The sequence below is a fragment of the Egretta garzetta genome, unplaced genomic scaffold (assembly GCF_000687185.1).
Source record: "Egretta garzetta isolate BGI_Z169 unplaced genomic scaffold, ASM68718v1 scaffold369, whole genome shotgun sequence".
NCBI classification, from domain to species: domain Eukaryota; kingdom Metazoa; phylum Chordata; class Aves; order Pelecaniformes; family Ardeidae; genus Egretta; species Egretta garzetta.
The window spans coordinates 2,060,846-2,075,193 of NW_009260837.1; the positions used below are offsets into that span (position 1 = coordinate 2,060,846).

Sequence of the window (14,348 nt, forward strand, 5' to 3'; positions counted from 1 at the left end):
GAGGCGGCACCCCCTGCCCCTTCAGCAGCACCTGCCCGCCGGGCTCGGTCCCTCCCTGCGCCGCGGAACCGAGTCGGCGTTCATGCTAAACGGAGGAGAAAGGCGGGCACCTCCCTGACAACGCGAAGGGCTGTAAGAACCGGTCACCCCCGCAGCAGCACTGCCAGCCTGTTTCTCCGAGGCTTTCGGAAACTTGGTCCGGTAGCGAAGTGCAGACACGTGAACTAGTTTAACCCGTGCGTGGATTTAAGTTGTCAGTCACCCGTTGGAGCGAGCTCACTCCAGGCAAAGGTTAGAACTAACGTGAGCGCCTCTCATTAGGTAAGCTCGGTTACGTCTCAATGGTTTGATTAAACTGATGCAGAAGATAGGAAATTTAGCTCCTCGCTGGTCTCAGTAATGTCTCCACGTGCCACCCCAGGTCTTCACAGCACAGCCATAAAAATGTCAAATCCCGTTGTGCCCAGGCCATCGCTAGAGCTGTCTAGGGAAGGAACCCTTCACATGCTTACATATGTTCTTGCTTTATGTTCTTATGCAATTCTAGTTTTCTATAGTTAAATCATGAATAAATCCATCTTCTTGAAGTTATATTTATTTAAATTAAAAGGTACGAGAAAATTGTGCTTTGTTTGAATTTAAGTATCCCCCCAGTTTAAAGAAATACATTTTTGTGCTGTTATATGAGAATCAGTAGACAGAACTTGTTCAACTTATTACTCCTGGGAAATAGAACTTTCGGAAAGAGGATGTAATGTAACAAAAGCATTAGAAAAGCCTTGATTTGCTTGGGAATTTTAAAAATCTGGTATCTCTGTAGTAGAAGCAAAAGCCTTTTTTTTTTTTTTTTTAATTGCATCACTGCCTCAATAATAATACCACCATCCTCACCTTAAACAGCTCCTAGCCACTGGATGAAATACTGCTAGGTGCAGTTGTTAACAGCAGTTTCAAGCCAGCCATTTGCATGTCTGACTTCCCCATAGGTCTCCCAAACTGTTTCACCTGCAAGTCATTTCACTTCACAACCTCTCTGGGACAGGAAATTCTACCTGTATTGCAAATGGGAAATGCAGTGGAAGACAGCTGCTAGGGAGAACGACACTTTTTTTTTTTTTTTTCTTTTTATAAGGGAGAGGGTTTGGGTTTGGTTTTTGTTTCTTTTTAAAAAAAGATAGTGGCATGAATTAAGGAGTGTCGTATTCATTTGTATTTCAGTAGTTACATCAGAACCAAATGTTAAAATTGCATATTGTTTTCTATGCTAATTTTAAAGCTTAAAGCACACCCTAGCTAGAAATAGTAATCCTAAAGTAATCCTAAAATAAGTCGCACATAAAACATCTACAGAGTTTTCCACAAATACTGAATAATTTAGTTTATCCAACTAGCAGACAGATGATATGATGATGAAAAAAAAGTAGCAATACACTAAAACACTAAATGAAAATGAAATACCTGGCAGCTAAGCAAAAAATAAGGCCATTAAATATAACTCTCCACTTCCACTGATGAAAGAGAAACAATATATAATGAAAAGCAAAGTACAGAAAATATTCTGAACTATAAAGAAAGAGTATTCACATTTAAACTTATCCTTAATTGACCTTTGCATTTCTAACCCTACCACAGGCTTGAGAGAAGTGCAGAACAAGCAGAATGGACAATAACATTTGGACACAAACAGGACAGTATGCATTAAGAAAGGGTTTTGGCCTGAAACTCTTGGACTCATCAACTTTTAATGTTTTGCCAATAAAATAGATTGTGATTTACTATTTTGTAGCAGAAGTTGATTAGTCCTTAAAATTACCTAAATTAATTTGTTAGCAAAATAAAAAGTGTGACATTTGAAAACAATGCAACATCAGCCTTAATTTCTGTTCTGTAAAGGCGGTAATAGGAAAAAAGTATAGAACATAAGCAGACTGATGTTTCTATTTTAGTTTCCTTTCAGTTACGATATGCAGATATATTTTAAGTTTTGCCATTTTGTAGTATTTACCAAAATGCTGATGTTGCATTTGTGGACATCAGTGCTGCACTGTGACAGTAGTTAATCTAAAATTGATGTGTTTTGCATAATGACCAGAATACTCTTTGCCAGCTCTCAGTAAAGGATCAGTAAGTGTAAACTCAGTTGTTGTACAGAAGTGCTATGTCTGTTTTAAAAACTGAAATTTAATGAACTGTAAGGTAACTGAAATATAATGAATACCACACTTTGAACTGCTGTTCTTTTTCATACAAAACACTTAAATTAGATCTTTAACACTGGAGGCATTTCTTTAAGGCTCCATCTTTCTATGATCTCAAAATACTTAATTAAAAGAACAAGCTTTACTAAACCGGAAGCACTGTGTACATCAGCTGTGTAGGTGGTAAATATAACCTTTTCAATATACCTTCAAAAGTACTACATTCAGACTGAGCATTAAGGGCTAAGATCCAACAACTTGATCCATGCAGCTACAGAAAGGGGTCTCTTGTGATGCCATCTAACTTGGGTTTGGGAAGCCCAAAAACTTAACTTGGCATTTTGATTTGCAAGTTCTGTGTACCATTTGACAAGTTTTTAGAAATTTTAGTATTTAGCTTTGTGGATTAAAACCTCAGAGTCAAAGACTTTAAGTAGTTCCTTTAAGCATGAGTTGTAGTCTTCCGAACACGGAGTTCATGTTGTCTCCCATTTAACAGCAATCATCGGTTCTAGTCACAAAATGCATAAAGGGCATATACGTTAAACTGTGTGTCATTTTTGTTGCTTTCTGGAATCAAGCAACTCTGTATTTTAAGGACATAAAATTCTAGGAGACAGTTGTTCAACTTCTAAAACCCCCTTTTATAATATTCTTGTTCTCATTTTTTTACATTAGGAGTTTATCTCCAGTTAAGTACTTTATATAAAGGCAAGTATAAAATAAAGGAGCTAGAGGTTGAAATAAAGGACAATATAAAGGCTGATATTGCATATATTGTTCTACTTTTAAGGAAAGCCTATTTATTTGAGAAAATAAATATCCAGAGCAACACATAGTATTAACAGTGAACACTGGATGTCATTCGACTCTCCAGCCTCACTGGCAGAGGGGGTTTTGTTTGGTTTTGTTCTTTTAAACTTCCTTCTCCCTCCCCCCCAAAGTAATGATACACTGAAATCCAGAGTCAAACTGGGATTAGAAATCAAGTACATTTGACTCTTTACATACACTCATTTTCTCTGGCCATACCATTCTTGTACCTACTTAAAACTATAGCAGACAACAATTAAAAATAGAACATGTTAAAGATAAAACATGTTTCTCATTTGCCAACCATTTAAAAACAGTTCTTACATAGAGAAGATAATACTGTATTTTCATAAACTGAGGAATATGATGAGTACACTAAACCATACACTTAACTTGCATATCCATAAATATTTGCAATTTTTTGTTTTTCTCACTCTGGGACTACTTTACACCCTGCTTCTACTATTGAAGTGCTCACTAACTCATCGTTTATTTATACAGCAATTTTGTTGACCTGCTTTTTGCCTTTTATCTCCATAAATGCTGACTACTATGAACTGGTAAAAAGTATCACTGGTCTTTTTTTTTTCCCCCCACTTTCAATAATCAAGTATTAAGAAATGACACATTATGAAGTTACCATACTTGGGTTTCTTTCCAGAATGACTTACTCTTAGGGGAATTTGGAAAGATATAGGTGGCTCTTTTGTTCTGTAGTAAGCTATTATGGATTCTGTATGTCCATTCCTGTTTTGCATTTGCTAGTGATGCTTCTGTTCAAATTTGCTTCTCAGCTATTTTTTTTTGTTGTTTATGTTTTATTACAGATAACTATATTCTTTCAAATCATCTCAGTGAGCTACCTGGAGTTTGAATTAAGATTAGATAAATGTAGGCAAATATGACACCAGAGGTTCGTCATTATTTTATAAAATGTCACATTACAGTACTAAGTAGATGCATAGAGAAATTATCTTATCAGCATGAAGATTTCAACCATAAATGATGTAATTCATAGTGAATTTCACCTTATTTTCTGGTGTCAACTGTCTGTTTTAAAAGAGATAATGGAACTGTCAAACATATTTAAAGAGTTCAGACACCATACTACAAAACTGGTGTAGAATGCCTGTGTGATAACTTCTGCCATTTTTTGAAAGGTAATTTAGTGTTTCATAGCTTTGGCATCTCAAAGAACAGTATGATATATTCACTTAGTTATTTTAAGTGTTCGTGGCTGAGATGCAATAGGTACAAAGCTTGTTTGAAGTTCTTTCTGAATCACAATTTGAAGTAGTGACCAAGTAAATCTCTTCCTCAATTCTTGTCTCAGTGAGGGGAAAGTAATTTGCCTTATATATATATGTATATATGAACTTTTGTTTCTGTAGTGAACAGGTGCTTACATGTACTGCATGGCCAAATCTTTTAGTTACCTTCTATTTTTTTTGTAAGCATTTCCAATCTATGCTGCAGAATACCAAATAGAGATCAGAAGGGATAATACTGCATTTAATCTATTTCTGCTACCATTCAACAGCTAATAAGTAAACATAATCCTTTAGATTCTGAAGCTGCCTAAAAATTTTTAGATTTGGAGATATAACAGCCTAGTAAAATGAGAAGCTCGTAAGTGTTATAAACATTAGCATGTGATTTTTCCACTATAAAACTCATGAGCAGTACGTTACTAGAAATGACCAGTAAATCAGCATTTCAAAACTAGTTGTGTATTTAACTTTCAGAAAGAAACACAGAAGTTGGCTTTCTTGCAAGAAAATCTGAAGTTTTAACACTTTGTTGCAAGTGGCCATACTTAAAGCTGGATAAGGAATTGCCATGTGATCAATGGGTTTCACATTTTAAAACTACATGCAGAAAATCGCAAGACAACATTATTTTGCATTAGGTAATGCTAACAAAACCAAGATAGGCTGAAATGAACAAATGCTCTGTCATTCCTCAGGCTCTCCGCATGAGACTACCACTTTGTAATGCCTTGCCTTTGTTAGCAATACTGATTTAAGATGCTGCAGTCCGGCTTGCTGCTCTGCCATTCATTCTTTTTCCTCTGTCATCGTGCTGCCCCTTCATTTGTATCAGCACAGTTGCTCATGAAGCTGCACTGAGTACCAAGTGGGATTCTGATCAGATACTTTAACAACTCAGCAAAAAAACCCAACTACATAAATGAGAAGAAAAGCCACCTGAAAAGACCTGTGTTACAAGTTCTGTTCCCACTACCCTCTTCCTTCACGTGATCCAGTTTGTGAAGGCTACAGAATACAGTAGCCTGGAGTGATATAACCTATGCAAAAAGGATTTGAAAATTATAAAAACTGTATATGCAATTTAATACACACTCAAAACAGGAACAAGCTTCATATTGCTATATTTTAACACTTTTGCCTCCAAGGCTAGTGTCTGAATTAGTCTATAAACGAAGGATTTCTTATTTTACTTCAGACAGTACATATCACTGTCACAGGTGTGGTTTTATAGTTTCAAGCACATATATAACAGGCAGTATTTTTCCACATGAGCGAAAGGAGTGAGATGCCAATTTAATAGTGTAATCTTACTTGGGGAACATGTTGTCAGCCATACATATTCAAAAGCAGAGATCAGGTTCAGCTTAGTTTCCCTGAAGATGCTGAAGGGTGTTATGCCACTGAGCTATATCCAAAAGAGGAGGAAAACCCACTAGCCAGCAACTCTTTTACTGAGAAGAAACAAAGCTAATAGAGGAGCAGCGGAACCCATTACCGCATTTCTACTTTTGCAACCACAGCTAAGCTCTTAAAGATGGTGGAGGCAGTTGCCTCCATAGGAGGAGCTGAAAGACCGCGAGAGGAACTAGTGACTTTGGATTATTATTTTGCAGACTCAACATTTGTCCCAACATCACCTGTACAGATAGAGCCTGCTTTACCTTTCTCTTGTCTAAAATGTATCTGAAAGCACAAAGGGTTTGTAGGTGTTTTTTAGTACTGTCAGACAGGAATTAGCTTCTTTTATATGGCTTCTTCAGGAGACTTCAGTTTTTATGTGCATAGGGAAAACACATAATAGTAGAAGCAGTTACTCTGTTAGATACAGGAGCGGTAAAAAGACAAAAATTATGCTAAAGCTCTTCTGTTTTGCAAGATATCTTTCCCTGTTTGAGTTTTACTGGATTCAGAATAGTTATCATAAGAATATTAAGGGTTAAAAGATAAGTGATTTTTGAGTTTCTGCTCTACTCTTCCATTCCATAATAGGTATTCCCTCCAAAATATTGTGCTCGACACACCTTGAATTCTTGCTTTAGTCATCTTCTCCAGCAGGTCGTTCCACAAGATAATCTTTTAGGATTAAGAAGTAAGACAGACAAAATTTTAAAATTTAGCCCTTTCACAAAGTTAAAAAAAAAAAAAAAGAAAAAAAGAAAAAGGTGGGACAAAAAAATTCCAAAACTGTCTGAATTTATGCTCCAACTTTTTTTAACCCTTTATCCAAAACATTTTGTATTCTGAAGTACAAAACAATAATAATAGTATTTAAATCACAATTTATACTTCTTTCATGCTAATTACTCTAAACTATTATGGTAAAATCTGAGCTGGGCACACAGGCTAGCCACCTCTTACTTAGGCCTAGACTTCTGCAAACATTGGTTTATAACACACAAATAATTTCTGCGTCAAGTGAAGTTATTCTTATGTTTTTCCAGTAGAAGAGCCAGCAGAAGGGCAAAAATCTTATCCGTTTCTTGCTGAAAAAGCAAAGGATTGGGCTTGCAAAAAAAAAAAAAAAGCCTAAAAAACCAACAACCAAACCCAAACAAAAATAACCCCAAAAACCCAAACCAAACCAAACAAAAAAAGCAAACAAAACCCCAACCAAACAAAAAACCCCAAACCAAATAAAAAAGCCCCACCTTCCCTTGCCAACACAACTGCTAATCTGCTAATCAAAGAGCTGAGTACAGATTACTTTGATATTCTGCATAGGATAAGGTGGAAGGCTAAAAATGTAAAACAGAAGTAGAGAAATGATGGTTGTACATTGGTCTGACAGTAGGCACAGTCATGCCTGCTGTCCTGAATCCTTCAATTGACCATTACTTTATAAACAGACAAAAATAAACCCCTCCACAATCACACACACCATGCCACTACAAAAACCTTGGGCTGCCACAGTGTACACACACTAACCCAGGATAAAGGAGTATACTGGGGACAAGCTACATTCCTTTGCATAACTTTAGAAAGTTTACTACTACACCGTTAATGTGGCTCTATGTATGTGCAAATACATAGCAAATTCAATCCAGGTAACCTCATACGCTCTTAACTTTTAAAATTTTGTTTTTAAAACAACTCCTTTACTTTAATAGCTTACACTCCCGAGACAGGATTTCTGTCTTGCAAGTCAATCTATGAAAATTGTTTCAAGTGCTTCAGAGCTTCTGGATAGTATGACCAAGTATTTGCAGAACTTCAGAATTACATTGCTGATGTTAAATAACATGGGGTTATAGGCTGTTATCTACTCTATAATGTCAAATGCTTTACATTGCAGTTCCTGAATCAATGAAAGTAGTGTATCTGCTTGGCTCAGACAATTCAGGAAAACATTGATTTATACCTAGATAGGAATCAGCTAGGCTTCAGAAGTCTTTTGGTGCAGGAAAGTATATTTGCATCTTGGAATGAAGAGGCATTTCCTAATGCATACATTTAGATTGGAGTGGAGGTGGGGGGTCATCAAGCTTTTTGGTTTGTTGATCTACCTATGTACCTACATTATGACTAAACCCTCATGAATTCCAGACCAAATTAATAGGATTGTGTTATTAAGTACCTAACAGAGGCTATACTATCATAAATACATTTCTCCAAAGAAAGGAAAAAACCACAAATAACTCAGCTTTTGGATTCCAGAAGTCTGATGTTATTAGTTTGCAGGAACACAAAAATTCTTTCAGCCTCAGATGTGGATTCCTTTACACACTGTTATACTTCTAAATTAAGCATGAGAGAATGTTATAATGATATTGTTTGTCTTCTGGGATACAAACTAATCATGATCATATTTACAACCAAACATTTCTATAAGCACTTCAGAAAGCTCAAATTAATAATGCTGTATTAGTGAAACAAGCTAATGAACTAAGTTTGAATATATATATCCAGCAGAGGAGGCTAGATCTGAATACAAAACTGATCTGATAAGACTGTTTTGAGAGAGAAATATATTTTAAATTATAGCAGAGGCATAAAAATGGAAAAGTCTGATAGGGTTAACCTGAAGAAAATAAATTTTCAGAGGTTTTTCAACATTTAGAGAATGCAAAAAAAACTCGTGGGAGTTGGGCAGATTTTGAGAGGGAAAATGTTTTGGTTTAGATGGAAATATGAAGTTGCCCTGAAAAGAAAGATAGAACAATCATATAAGATTATTTTCTCTATGTTGCTAATGTGGTTGGGCTCAGAAAACCCAAGCTGATGTGATGTGTTTGGCATTTTCTGCTCCCCCACAGTGAAATCCCCAAGTCTGCTGTAAGGCCAACCTAAGAAACACAACTGAGTAGAAAGTATTTTTCTCAAATAATTTAGAGTACAAGCAATTAAGATTTTCACCCCCTTGCCCCTCTCCTATACAGACACTCCATTCTCACTCTCTTATTAATTAATGTGTTGGTTTTACAGTTGTTTAACACTCTGTTCATCTGACCAAGAGAAGATGACAGACCACTGTCGTTAACACAGGGGCCTATGCACAAGCCAGGTACTGCTCACAAGTGCCAACTCCACTGAACTTCATCTCATCTGTAAGCAACTCAAGGGTGTTAGCACAAAGGATGTGACCTAATTAAAAACAAAAAATTGGGGGAGAACATAGAAGATAGGAAGGAAAACAGTTTGTCACATTGAAGTAGCTCATCTGGAAGTCTGCTTATCTAGAGCTTCTAAGTCCCACAGATTCCTGCGATGCCCAATTTTTATCTTGGGAATTGATTCAGAGATGACACAAGAAATCAGAATACTTTCCTATGGAATCTTCATTCATTATGTGATTATAAATGGATATAGACCAAACAGAATGTGCGTATGCGGAGTCATCAGATGTAAGTTTTTTCCCCTCCGTTATCCAGCATGGCTTCTCCTTGAAAGATGCTCATTGTGGCACTTCTCTTGAACAGTGAATACACAATCACATGTCTAAAGGCATCAAGATATTCTGTCTTGTATGGACCTTTAAGACCATCAGAAATAACATAACTGCTCTGTATTGTAACATTTGAAATTAAATTTTACATTTTCTTAAGAAAAAAACCTCTGAACCAATTCATCCAGGTAACATGCCCTGTCTATGCCTGGCATTACAGATGAAAAGCTGTCAGGTAAAAGGACCCATTGAAGAAATTATCCTTTTAGTCACCAGGTTATAGCAGCACCAAGATTCCCAGTAAAGAGATACAGGACCTAAGGGATGCCTATAATGCTGAAAGGCCCAGATGTGAGTCACCTGTTTTTTTAGCCTCTTTGAACAAACATGGAAAACTCTCTCTCATTTCTGTTAATGAATATTCAAGATGCACACACCTGTGAGGCCACGGAGGTCTTGCTTCCATTTAGCAAGTCTCTTAAAGCTCTTGAAGGGGAGAGAGGATTAAGAGCTAACTTTTCATTACCTAAATCATGCGCAAGTCAGTATAAGCAAACACTGGGGCATGGGATTTATCTAATTAATTGAGGACATTCACATCTGAGCTAGTCATGCTAGGTGGATGGAGATCCGATCAGGATACTCAGTGAAGTTTAAAATATGGTTCATACCCCAACAGAAATCCAAAATTTGGGGTTTTTTGTTAGAGACTTTTTGTCGTTTGTTTTTTAAAGATGTGATTTACTTGACCTGTTTCTTTTCAATGACTAGGATTACAGATTTAACAATACTCATCTAGAGTCAGGTGAAGCAAGTTCTACATTAAGTGTTTACGATACAGTGATTCCAATTTACTCAGATGCATAGCTTACTGTTAATCCACTGAAGCATGAGTTAACACCACCTTACAGGCTCATTACCTAGATATCCAACCATACACTTGTAAGCACAGGTCCCAGAGAAAATTCAAAATGGAACCTAACAAAAAGAGGGCTGCTCTGGGAGGAACAAGTCCTTGATTCTGCTCACTGTTCCTGGGGTCTCCTACATTTTACATTTAAATGTTACTGAGTGAAATCCATGACGCAGCCCTGGGAGCAGGGATGAGGTCCAGCCCACCTCTCTCCCTCTTCCTCTGGGAATCCCAGTGCTCAACATGTAAAATCTAACCTTTTCTTTTCCCTTTCCCTAGCAAAAGTGATCTGGATTGTTTTCAACAACAGAAGATGGAGAGTCACCGTCCCACCATTTGAAGCCATTTGCTCCAGGTTTGAATTCACATGGACTGCAGAAGGCCTAGCATGTAGAGTTCTCGCTATTTTTACTGGTGCTCAAACCAATAGATGCTGGCATCCATAACTATGGTTTTCTATTGTATGGTATTGTACACCTCTGAGCAACTTTCCATTTACCATCTGGGACCTCTGTATCAGCATCTCAACTGCCTGCACAACTAGTAAAGACTAGTATTCACGTTACTTGGCAGTTCCCATCTCTCTCTCTTGTTTATACAGGGAGATGAGCAGAAAGAGTAATTTTTAGCAAACTTTTAAAGCGCTGCAATACCTACTTTAAGGGTCAAATTCTGACCACCAATTTTAGGCTCCAGCTATTATCTGTAGGGAATTTATGAACAAAACTTGGAATTAAAGAAATTTGTAGTATTGGTGTTATCTTGCTCCTGGGGCCAAAGGACAGTCCCATAGTAACACAGTATGCTGGAAATATTACTTAGCTAAGAATCTAAAGAAGCCCATAAGAGCTGAAGGCACTAGTATGTGGTCATATGCGTCCAAGACATGCTCTGTTGCTCACAACAGCAAGCCAGAGAAACTCTGTTTCAAAGCACTGGTATTTCCCTCCCAATACATTTACCAAAGCATTTAAAATCTAGGATTGTCTTAAGGATTTGGACCTCTTCACTACGACATGAATTAACTTCTTGAGCTATTTGATAAAAGAGGAAAAATATGAAGAATGCTAAAAGGTGGAAAGATGCACTAGCCGTAGCGATTTCCTCTGGCATATAGGAGGTAAAGCAGATTATTTTGTAACACTGAAAAGCCATGCAAACACCAGTCTGGAAGAGGCGTGGAGGGATCTAACTTTCTAGAAAATGAGAGTCTGCAGCAAGCAAGAAATAGATCATCCTTTGTCCACAGCTGGGAAACAGGTGACCCTTGGAGCAAGTTTTTTTAAACATTACTCACTGCTGTAACATGATGCTGACATATATGATGTGGAGTACTACAGATAGCAAAGTCATGAAATAAGAAAGGTGAGAAACAAGACTTATGTCACAAGGTTTGGAACATAAAGACGCCTTTCCCCCCGCTCCTGAAGCCTTGTTGAGTGTTGAATCCAGGAAACAACGAATAATTTAGAAGCCTGAAAAGGGAACATCAAGGAGTCCCAGACGCCAAGGTATGTTATCACCCATAGGAAAATAGAGAATGCAGTGATATATGAGCAAATGAAGCAGGAGTTATGGCTTTTATTTGAACAGAGTCCCAAACATTGTTCTTTTATACCACTAGCACACATCTGGGGAAACTGTCTTCACATTATTATTGGCTAATTTTGGAAGCTGGTTGAGTCTGCCTGGGATCACCATGTGCCTCTTACTTGGGTATATAGTATAAGTAATAATGGTAGGAGGAATGTCATGAAGGCACACAGAACATTTTGGTCAGTCAGCATGAGTTAAGATCTTGGAAAAGATTATTTGGTTTACAGGATGCTATACTTCCAATAGTTTTAAGCCAGAAGAGCCAAGTATCTTTGAAAGGTGTATGGAGTCTATATAGTTTCTAGGTAAAAGGGAAACTGTATTAGGAGAAAAATATTAGTTTTGCCATCTTAGAAAGGGAGGGATTATATAGGGGACAAAGTTAAGAAACCCGCCAAGAAAAAAAAAAAAAAAAAATCTCTTATGTTTTAGGTGCTGGTATTCCACAGAGAGGTATTTCAGAAAGAGCAGGGTGGGGAAAACACACAATGAAGACAGAGCCACCCCTTAGTAATGACTCTTCTGGGCATTTCTGCAGAAGATGCAGGAGGTAAGTTAATTGCTATTTAGCTTTGAGAGAATGCTAAATCTTAATCAATTCTTATTCCTTACTGACTACACATCTGCTTGGAAGTATTTCTTGTTCAATAATGGCTCAAAAAGGAAGCAGGAGAGAAGTGAGGAAACCACTGAATTGCAAAACATCAGCACTTCACTCCTTTCACCTTGTGACTTCTTGGTAGGAATAAGAACATGACACTTTCATCAGATGAAACATCAAAGTTGCAAAACCATAACCAATGCTGAAGAGGAGACCCAACTGAATGGGAGAAAGAAGAGCAAGTGTGAAGCAAGTTTCTATTCACATTCTTGAAGACTTCACTGAGGTAGAAGCTGCCTCTGAGCAGCAAGAGCAATAGCAATGGGTTCATGCACAGGCTGCAGTCACAAGAAATCACCACTTTCATAGTCCAGGATGACAAGAGGAGCAGGAGCATGAAATTACCTTCAGTGGTTTATCATTTGCTCAGTACTGTTGACCACAGATGAGCAAACTGAACATTGGTCTACACGATGTAAAGAAGAAAATGAAAGTTGTATCAGAATTACTCAGATGTAAATAACCCAGTGATTCTCTTAAGATTTATGATTATTGTAATAGATTCAACAAAAATTGGCTCTACTTCCATTGGCATAACCCTAAATGCCCACCTGTGACCTTGTGACCTTCCATCTCAGAGATGGAAGATGTCCAAAATCCACACTTTCAAGAAGGTCCATATCTTGATACTTTGTCCTCAAGACCTAAGAGTTGTACCAGGACACTGAAGATGTAGTGGCCGTATTGCACGGTCACAAGCCAACAGGACTCTCTGCTCCAGCCCAGACTTCATAAAAGCAGCTCTTGTCTGACAGAAGGGAGATGATGAAAGCTGACTGCTCTCTTGGATATAGATGTCTCTTACTGGAAGAAGGTTACAAGATATATTTACCTAAGATAGAAGTAAATTTTACCTTCCTTAAAAATTTTTAAAAAAAGAGAAAAAAGGAGACCATTACAGAGATCTGCTTGAAGTTGTATATCAGTTTCCATAAAACTAAATACCTTAATGAGCAAACTTCCTTTTAAAACAAAATCTAAATGCATTTTTGAAGATTAAAACACTCACCAGAAGTTTAGATACTGTTTCAAACAGTCCAGTATTTGTCAAATTTGTTCTTTGAAAATAATGAAGACATTGCAATGTAAAATAGATGGAAAGGTCTCTAAAATTGTCAGCTTCATATCACTCCATGATAATAGGCACATTGATGCCTTAAAAATGTGTTAAATTTAATGTTATATTTATTCCTGAACCTGTTGAGTTTTTCAATATATGCTCTGATCATAGGCTTGACTATGTTTTCCCACCCATCTTCTTAGAACATAAATCACTTTTGTTTTCTTAAACACCTAACATGGATGTTAACAGAAAGCCTTCTAAAACATTTGCACTTAGAACCGAGGCAATCTGCAGGTTGTAACAACAGAAAAACAACACACGTTAATATGTATCTATTTATAAACACATGTAAAACGCATGCTCCAGTTAGCAACAGGAACGAAAAAACCCGCCCACCTCAGGTGAATCCTGTTACAATCTGAAGGACTACGGTAGGTTTTCCCTTCTTTACAATCCCACATTCATACACAATCCAAACTCCTATAGACCTCAGTAAGAAATCTGCATATGCAAGCACGGAAGCAGGAGGGACCTTACGGTTTAACGACCAGCAGCGAATAGAACCTTCAACTTCACAACAAGCAAACAATGGACTAGTTGCACAATAAATGTGTGCCAAAGCCTTCCATATTGCATCTAAAAATCACTTAAAACCCTTTCATCTGCAGCCACTGTAAAATCATTTGGGGGGTGGGGCCGAAAAATCTCATTACTGAAGAAAACTGGTCTCTAGGTACAGGATTGAAAAAAAAAAAAAAAATCTGCTTCATTACACAAACCAGCGAAAGGGTGAGGTCATGCCTGTTTTGGGCCGTAGTTCCTGCAACACCACGATTTTTTCAGAGATGGAATTTAATCATCTTTCTAACTAATCCACGGTTACTTTTGATAGAGAGAAAAGGCAAAGATACAATAGAGCACACCGCGCCCCACCTTCCCCGGCCCCCCGCA

General features: G+C 37.4%; 1 long non-coding RNA gene across 2 annotated transcripts; it reads left to right on the forward strand.

Annotated features, from left to right (window-relative positions):
• Positions 1 to 10,306: 10,306 nt before the first annotated feature.
• LOC118453119 lies at positions 10,307 to 14,080 on the forward strand. Of its 2 annotated transcripts, none has more exons than XR_004843070.1 (3): positions 10,307 to 11,588; positions 12,106 to 12,223; positions 12,308 to 14,080. It is a non-coding gene; the product is annotated as an uncharacterized LOC118453119 (long non-coding RNA). The 2 variants fall into 2 exon arrangements; XR_004843071.1 differs by having other exon boundaries at positions 12,337 to 14,080.
• The last annotated feature ends 268 nt before the right edge of the window (positions 14,081 to 14,348 follow it).